This window comes from Pinus tabuliformis, chromosome 6 (genome assembly GCF_031772625.1).
Source record: "Pinus tabuliformis cultivar Carrire ecotype Pingquan chromosome 6, CPIR1, whole genome shotgun sequence".
Classification (NCBI taxonomy): Eukaryota; Viridiplantae; Streptophyta; class Pinopsida; order Pinales; family Pinaceae; genus Pinus; species Pinus tabuliformis.
The window spans coordinates 249483811-249491210 of NC_142292.1; the positions used below are offsets into that span (position 1 = coordinate 249483811).

Below are 7400 nucleotides of genomic sequence, written 5' to 3' on the forward strand. Positions count from 1 at the left end.
ATTTCATAAATCGAATTTGTTTCGTACTCTGTTGCCACATTACAAAGTAGTACTGCAAAGAAAATCAATTTTCTTTTAGATCAAATCTGCACTTCCATTCCGTATTCTTGATGTTGACCTCCCCATGTCACAAGCAACATTAAAAGGGCAACCCAAGTCTCAAAATACAACTTAACAAGTCATGCATCTTCATGCTTCCATAATAAATCTTTGTGCCAACTTTAATCATCTGTTCAGATGCCTAATTTCAACGAAAGGTTTAGCTTGTGCCTCTCAATTAGTAAATTTTCACTGATTTTTATTTCTTTGGTCCCTGAGGCATTTTTGAGCTTTGCGCCATGATCAATTATACCATCTCCTCTATAGACAAACTTTGATGCTCCAGAAAGGATAGTCTAAATGTTTTCTGAAGAAACTATAGAAAATGGAGCACTAGGCATTATGTAGTCACATAAGATAACATGTCACTACAGACCCTACAAGTGGAATATGGCATATATTTATGTGTATTTGAAAATAGCCCCACACAACAATAAGAAAAGGTTCATATGAGAATAATACAATGATAACTTACATATATTTCTGTGTATTTGAAAATAGCCCCACACAACAATAAGAACAGGTTCATATGAGAATAATACAATGATAACTTACACTTTCCCAACTCTGCAAAGACTAAGATACTTGCTCCCTTCAGGATGGCAATATTTTTGTACAAACATTTGCTTTGGTAGTTCAAATATGCTCCGGAAAGAACACTCTTGTGCTTAAGTAAATCCTTAGCTTTAAACTATGCATACATTTTGTATCTTGGCTTGATCCTACGCTCAAGATGATAAGAGAAATAGTGTGGAAATGACGCAAGAGACAACAGTGGGTTAAATGTAGTAGTACAAAGAAAATCAAATTTCTTTTGGATCAAATTTGCACTTTGATTCAGTGTTCTTGGTTTTTGGTTGCAGTCTGATTACATAATTGGGTCAGTTCAATGTAGTAGTACAAAGAAAACCAAATTTCTTTTGGATCAAATCTGCACTTTGATTCAGTGTTCTTGGTTTTCGGTTGTAGTCTGATTACATAACTGTGTCAGTTCACGGAGTATTGTAGCTGTGGTTGGATCCCATCAAGAAGGCGAAGGATGGAGGGTTGGACGTCATGCAAACTTAAGTGTTCGTGAATACACAGGAGCCATTGCCTGGCAAAGTAAGACCTCTTTTGATACAGTTGGGCATTCTCGATATGCTAAGGTAGTATCTAGTGTCCCACTTTCCATGGACTATAATGGGAAGGTAGATTGTAGTAATAATATGCTGGGAGGCTATTACTAAGATATTTCCTCAACATAACAGTGAAATGATAATCACATTGATTCATCTCCTTGCAATTTAAGTCTTCGATTGACAGGGATCATGTGACTCGCTTTCCATGGACTGTTATGGTAAGGCAGATTTTAGTAATAATGTGCTGCAAGGCTATTACTGATATATTGTCGGCATGATAGTGAAATGGTAATCACGTTGAGCCGTTGATTTTAAGTGTAAGACCTCTCGTGACCTAGTTGGACATTCCTGAAATATTAAGGTAGAATCTGGCGAACTACTTTCCATTCACTGTTATAGTGAGGTGGATTTCAGTAATGACGTGTTTTACATGCCATTACTGATATAGTAGTAGGATGGTAATCACATTGAGCCATTGCCTTGCAATTTAAGGGCTCTCATGGCGAACCTGGGCATTCTTGAAATGTAGTATCTGGTGGTCGAATTTCGATAGATTGTTATGGTAAAGCATATTCCGGTAATGATGTACTGGTAGACTGCCACTGAGGTATTTTAACAGTTGAATAGTAGTTACATTTCAATTTGTTTCTTGCCTGTAGGAAAAGAGTTTCCGACAATGGTCTAAGAGCATTCTCTTTTTCAATGAATCTTACAATCCCCATCATATGCTTGTAGAAAATTGCTATGTAAAGAGTTCATGTTCTCAGGTAAGGGTTAGAAATTGTTCTCGAACTTAAATTTATATACCACTGATGAAATTGTTGGATTGAAACTCCTATTGTCGTGTTCAAATTGTAATTTTTGAAGGCTAAGCAGAGATATTTATATACCACTGATGAAGTAGCTGGATTGAAACTCCTGTTGTCGTGTTCAAATCGTAATTTTTGAAGGCTAAGCAGTCATATTTGCGATGTTTATCCAATGCCTTCATAGTCATAATGGTTACTAGTTCGACATAAAGTTTCTCAACAGTTGCTATAAAATTTGTGTCTCATTCAGTCTGTTAGGAAAAAGGGTCGTAAATGAACATTGCATAAGCTTAAATCTAGCTTGAAATGCAAGCAACAAGGCATTGCATTTCATACATTTGTATTTGGACATTTGGATATGTCAAGGCAACTGTCTTGTACAACTCTTTAGCTGTTCGTCCACACTTATTACCAATGATGCATCTGAAGTGTATATAATCCTTGAAAAGCTACTTTTCACAGTCTAATCAGGATAAATCTTAGTAGTGTGGTGGATTGATGATATGTCACTTTATTTTTGGGTTAAAGTTGATAGAAATGTCTGTGGGATGTGATTAAGAATTTGTTGCAGGTTTTGAAGGTATAAATCCTTTTGATATATCTTTCGTTGTTTTCTAATTATACCTCTTGCTTATGTTGCTAATTATACCTCTGCTTATGTTGTTGAAACTTGCTACTGTAGTACAATTTTGATGGAAGATTAGATCTTGTGAAGTTTGTGAAGCTTGCCCAGGAGACAGGACTTTAAGTTTATCTTTGCAATGGCCCTTATGTCTGTGCAAAATGGAATTTCGGGTATATTTCCTTTTGAATGATTTTCTGCAATGCCCTCTCTACTCAAGATCTACCAGGTCTTTATAACATTGGACACGAATCTTTTGATATATCTGCAGAGGCTTTCTAGTTTGGTTAAAATATGTTCCTGGCATCAGTTTCAGAACAGATAATGAGCCTTTCAAGGTTGACCTCTATGAATAGTAAATACCCTTCTATTTCCTTGAAATTCTAATGTTCATTTTAATGAGATGAAACACTGATTAGTAATGTCCTCTAAACTGTGAGAGTTAGTGAGTCACATACTTTCAAATCACATATAATTTATGTTACATTTTATGAATGTCTGTTTGGGTTTCTTACAGAATGCAATGGAAGGTTTCACAAAAAATATTGTCGACATGATGAAAAGTGAAGGGTTGTTTGAATCGCAAGGTGGACCAATTATTATGACCCCGGTATACTTTGATCCCTCCTGGTAAAATGTGTTAAATTTTGATTGGTAGTCATTTGCTTGATTCATTAAATTTGCAGAAAGGAGTGATCTGGCATGGATAGTTTTAACTTTGTATATGCTCATGGTTCGAATTTTTTAAATTATGACCAAGGACAAAGTATTCTTACAGGTAGAAAATGAATATAAACTTGGAGAATGGAGTATAGGTCTGCCAGAGTGCAATATATGAATTGGGCTGCTCAGATGGCTGTGGGAATGGATATGGGTGTACCCTGGGTTATGTGCAGACAAGATGATGCACCAGACCCTGTGGTAAGTTCTGTTATCAGTACCCACTTATATGTTTATATCATAATATCTTCATCTGGGAACTTGGTGGCCCCTGTCTCTGGATGAACTTGTCAAATTGTATTATTGTATGAAATGTTGCATTAGTTAAATCAATAGTTAGCTTTGCATATTCACTCTCTCTAAAGAGGTCTTGACTGATTGTTGGTGCTGCAATATCTGCGCTATTAACTATTTTAGGGGAAGACCTGATCACATGTAGTTTATATTAATAAGAAGTCTGTCATTTTTCATTTTGATGGATCACTACTTTTGAGTGTATTGAAAAAGGGATAGCTGCCATGCAATAGATTGTGGGGTTTTCAGGGTCCTGCATTCTGTTTTTCGTTTTCTTGTAATAATCCATGTAGTGATATCTGAGCTTCCATTGTTTTACCTTATTTCTTGTTTAATTTTGTAACAGATAAACACTTGCAATGGTTTCTGTTGTGACAACTTTGTACCTAACAAGCCTTACAAGCCAACAATGTGGACGAAACTTGAAAGCCTGGAGTTGCTGGCCTGGTACTGAGATTATTTTGAACTTTCTTTCAGCTGATGGAATAACAACTTCCATTACTTCACATTCAAATTAATTTGAAATGCATGCTAAAATAAGCTGACATCATGAAGATTCTACGTTCTGCAGTAAAAACAAATTTGCAACAAATTGAAAAACAAAGAGTCAAGGGATCTCTACCTGAATGGTTCATGAGGCACAATACTTGCTAAGGTTTTGCAAATGGGGTAGCAAGCTAAGTGGGCTTGATTGTGGGGAAAAACTCCACAGTTAAGCGCGCTTGAGCCAGAGGAGTTCTGGGATGGGTGACCTCCTGGGAAGTCCTGGTTACCGGGTGCAAGCCCCGGAAGTGATGATTGATGCTATGTGATTCGTTCTCCACATTTCACTAGTTTCAATCCCACTTCTTCACCCCTGTGAGCATCACCCGATGCAATGAGTGCTAAGTGAACTATTCAAAAATCATGAGAAATTAGTCACTTTAAGACTACCTCTCATGGAAATGGTCATACTTTGAATGACTTACTTAACGCCGTTGAATCCCAAAAATGATATCTAGCAATGCTTATAGTCAGTGGTAAATGTAATTTGCACGTATAGTAATCTGAAACATTGTCTGTATAGTAATCTGAAACATTGTCTCTGGTTTTTCTGGACTTCCATTACTTCACATTCAAATTAATTTGAAATGCATGCTAAAATAAACCGACATCATGAAGATTCTACGTTCTGCAGTAAAAACAAATTTGCAACAAATTGAAAAATGCAGATATGTAGCAATGCTTATAGTCAGTGGTAAATGTAATTTGCACGTATGGTAATCTGAAACATTGTCTCTGGTTTGCACGTATAGTAATCTGAAACATTGTCTCTGGTTTTTCTGGACCGGTGGAATATCTGGCCTTTGCAGTTGCTCCCTTTTTAGCGAATGGTGTAAAGTACTACATGGTAGGATTTGCACATTAACAATTGGATCACCCTAGCATGTGACATTCATATACAGAAGTTTTGACTAAATTACGTATGATTCTGATTTGTTTCTATTGCAGTACGATAGAGGAACAAACTTTGGTCGTACAACAAGAGGGCCTTTCATTGCAACCTCTTATGACAATGACGCACCCGTAGATGAATATGGTATGCTATATCTTGGATGTGATATATTTTCTGCAATTTTCACTTGAATTTGTCTCACAGTATTGCAAAATTGAGAGAAGTGTTTTCAGGAGTTGAATTTCATCCTCGGGCAATCTATCAGGTTATCTATTTATTTGGCAAGGGAATTGACCTAATATTGGCTTGCAACCATATGCATCAAACTGACCAACACCAGAGATCCCATCGCCCACTGCAGTTTTGTGCACTGCTGTAAAGCCATTTGCACTACAAGCATTCTTCTGCGGAGCCTTAGACTGGGTTACATGTTGTGACCTGGTTCTCCTATCCAGAAAACCAGGAGCAAATAAGGGCTTTGCTTTTATGGTGATTCATGTTTGTCTCTTGGCTGTTTCACATGAAACAAAAGCTATTGTCACGGCTCAGGGACCCATGGCAAGCTCAGTAAAGACAGGAGTCACCACCTTTGACCCATCTACTGGGGTACAAGAATTTCCATGTGAAGAAACATCTAAATGAGTTCTAGAGTCCACATCAAACTGAGCAGAAGTTGCAGTCGCCAACTTGGCACCATCACCATGCAAATAAGAGTCTTTTAAGTGAGGAACATTCTCCACTTGATGTAAATGAATGATTTTTATCATCTTGAGATGAAATAGAACCAGTCATAACTTGCATCCTTGTACACGATGAGCATCCAGCATTCAAGTATGGTTGATTCTGATTATGGTTCATATTTTCACATCCCTGCCTTGCCCTGCCCTGCCCTGTGCGTAAGCATTAATCCTTGCCTTGTGAGGTGAATGTAATTTACTTCAACTACTTGTGCAGTGTAGGAGAGATGGATGATTTAATTGCAAAATTTTAGCCCACTAAAATGTTTTTCTTAGTTTTACTAATTCTCTCTCAGGAGTCAGCACTTGTATTATTATGTTTCATAGTGAACTTAGGAGGACCTTGAGTCCCTCCATAATACAATGGCTAATGTAATTTTTTCCGTGTCTTGTAGCATTCAAGTGATGTCATCTACAATGGAAACTGTCCCGTGGTTGAAAATAGTGAGCAAACTTCCGTAGCATCATGTCCTGGGGATATGCAAACTGATGTGCAATCCCAAGAGCAACCTGAAGAAGAAGTAAACAAGCAGAGAAGACCGTGTGGCTTGATAGGAACGAGGGTAACACAGAGAAATCAAGAATGCTCAAATTTCCTTAATGCTAGGCGAGTTGTCAAAGATTCAAGACGGTCCAAGTTTTTTAATCGTGGAAATGGATTAAAGAATGTTGAAGCCCTGTCTCTGAGAAGGAATTCTCCTGCCCATCCTTTGAAAGGAGTCAAAAGACCGTATGTCCATGATGACAGAAGAGATGGAACATTCAGTGGCATTCAAAATGGAAAATGTGATGATGTCAAAATGTTCAAGCGTGGAGATTCAGCAGAAGCCATGGAGCAAAGGATAAAAACACATGAGATTGAGTTACTGGTATATCGTTCTGTGTTAAAGGCCTTTTATGCTCAGAATCCAAGTTCCTTAAGCTTGGAATATCATTGTTTGCTGTCCAACCTCCGTACTCAATTGCACATTACTAGCGATGAAAATACATCCGAGTTGAAAAGAGTCACTTCTCAGTCCTAATGTCAGATGTTCGCATCTTGTAAAAATATATTTTATGGATATATCAACAACAGGGAGCCAAAACATTCTTAGGGCTCCAGTCAAAGCAGTTGACCTTTCAAACTATTGGTTAATAATAAAGCTGAGTACATTCAGAGAATTGGACTCTGAATCTGAAGCTTTTGTTTGGCCTTTTATTTGACATGATTTCAAGATGTCAATAATTCAGTGGAATTTCTTGCTGTTGCTTAAAGAGGAGTGGAGATGCACATTTTCACTTGAAGTATATCTCAAGAATAAAAATATATCCATTCTTTGGAAAAAATATTTAGAGGTTTAGAATGTCAAAAGTGAGGGCAGTTGGCAGAAAATGACCGAAGAACATGTGAAAAATTGGTAATTTTGTAACTTTTTCAAAGAAGCAATAAAATTACTATTTTCTTTTAAGGAAAAAAATAGAATAATTGTAATTTTGTAATTTTTTCAAAGAAGTAATAAAATTACTATACTCTTTTCTTTTCTGAAAAAAAAAAAAATGTAATTTTGTAATTTTTTAAAAAAA

General features: G+C 36.8%; 1 pseudogene across 1 annotated transcript; it reads left to right on the top strand.

Moving 5' to 3' along the window:
• The first annotated feature begins 855 nt into the window (after window positions 1-855).
• LOC149258320 (beta-galactosidase 5-like) lies at window positions 856-6804 on the top strand (annotated as a pseudogene). Its single transcript, XR_016255623.1, has 12 exons — window positions 856-873; window positions 963-979; window positions 1091-1247; window positions 1880-1987; window positions 2601-2609; window positions 2712-2743; window positions 2923-2989; window positions 3169-3261; window positions 3430-3572; window positions 4012-4112; window positions 5157-5244; window positions 6233-6804. The product of XR_016255623.1 is annotated as a beta-galactosidase 5-like (transcript).
• The last annotated feature ends 596 nt before the right edge of the window (window positions 6805-7400 follow it).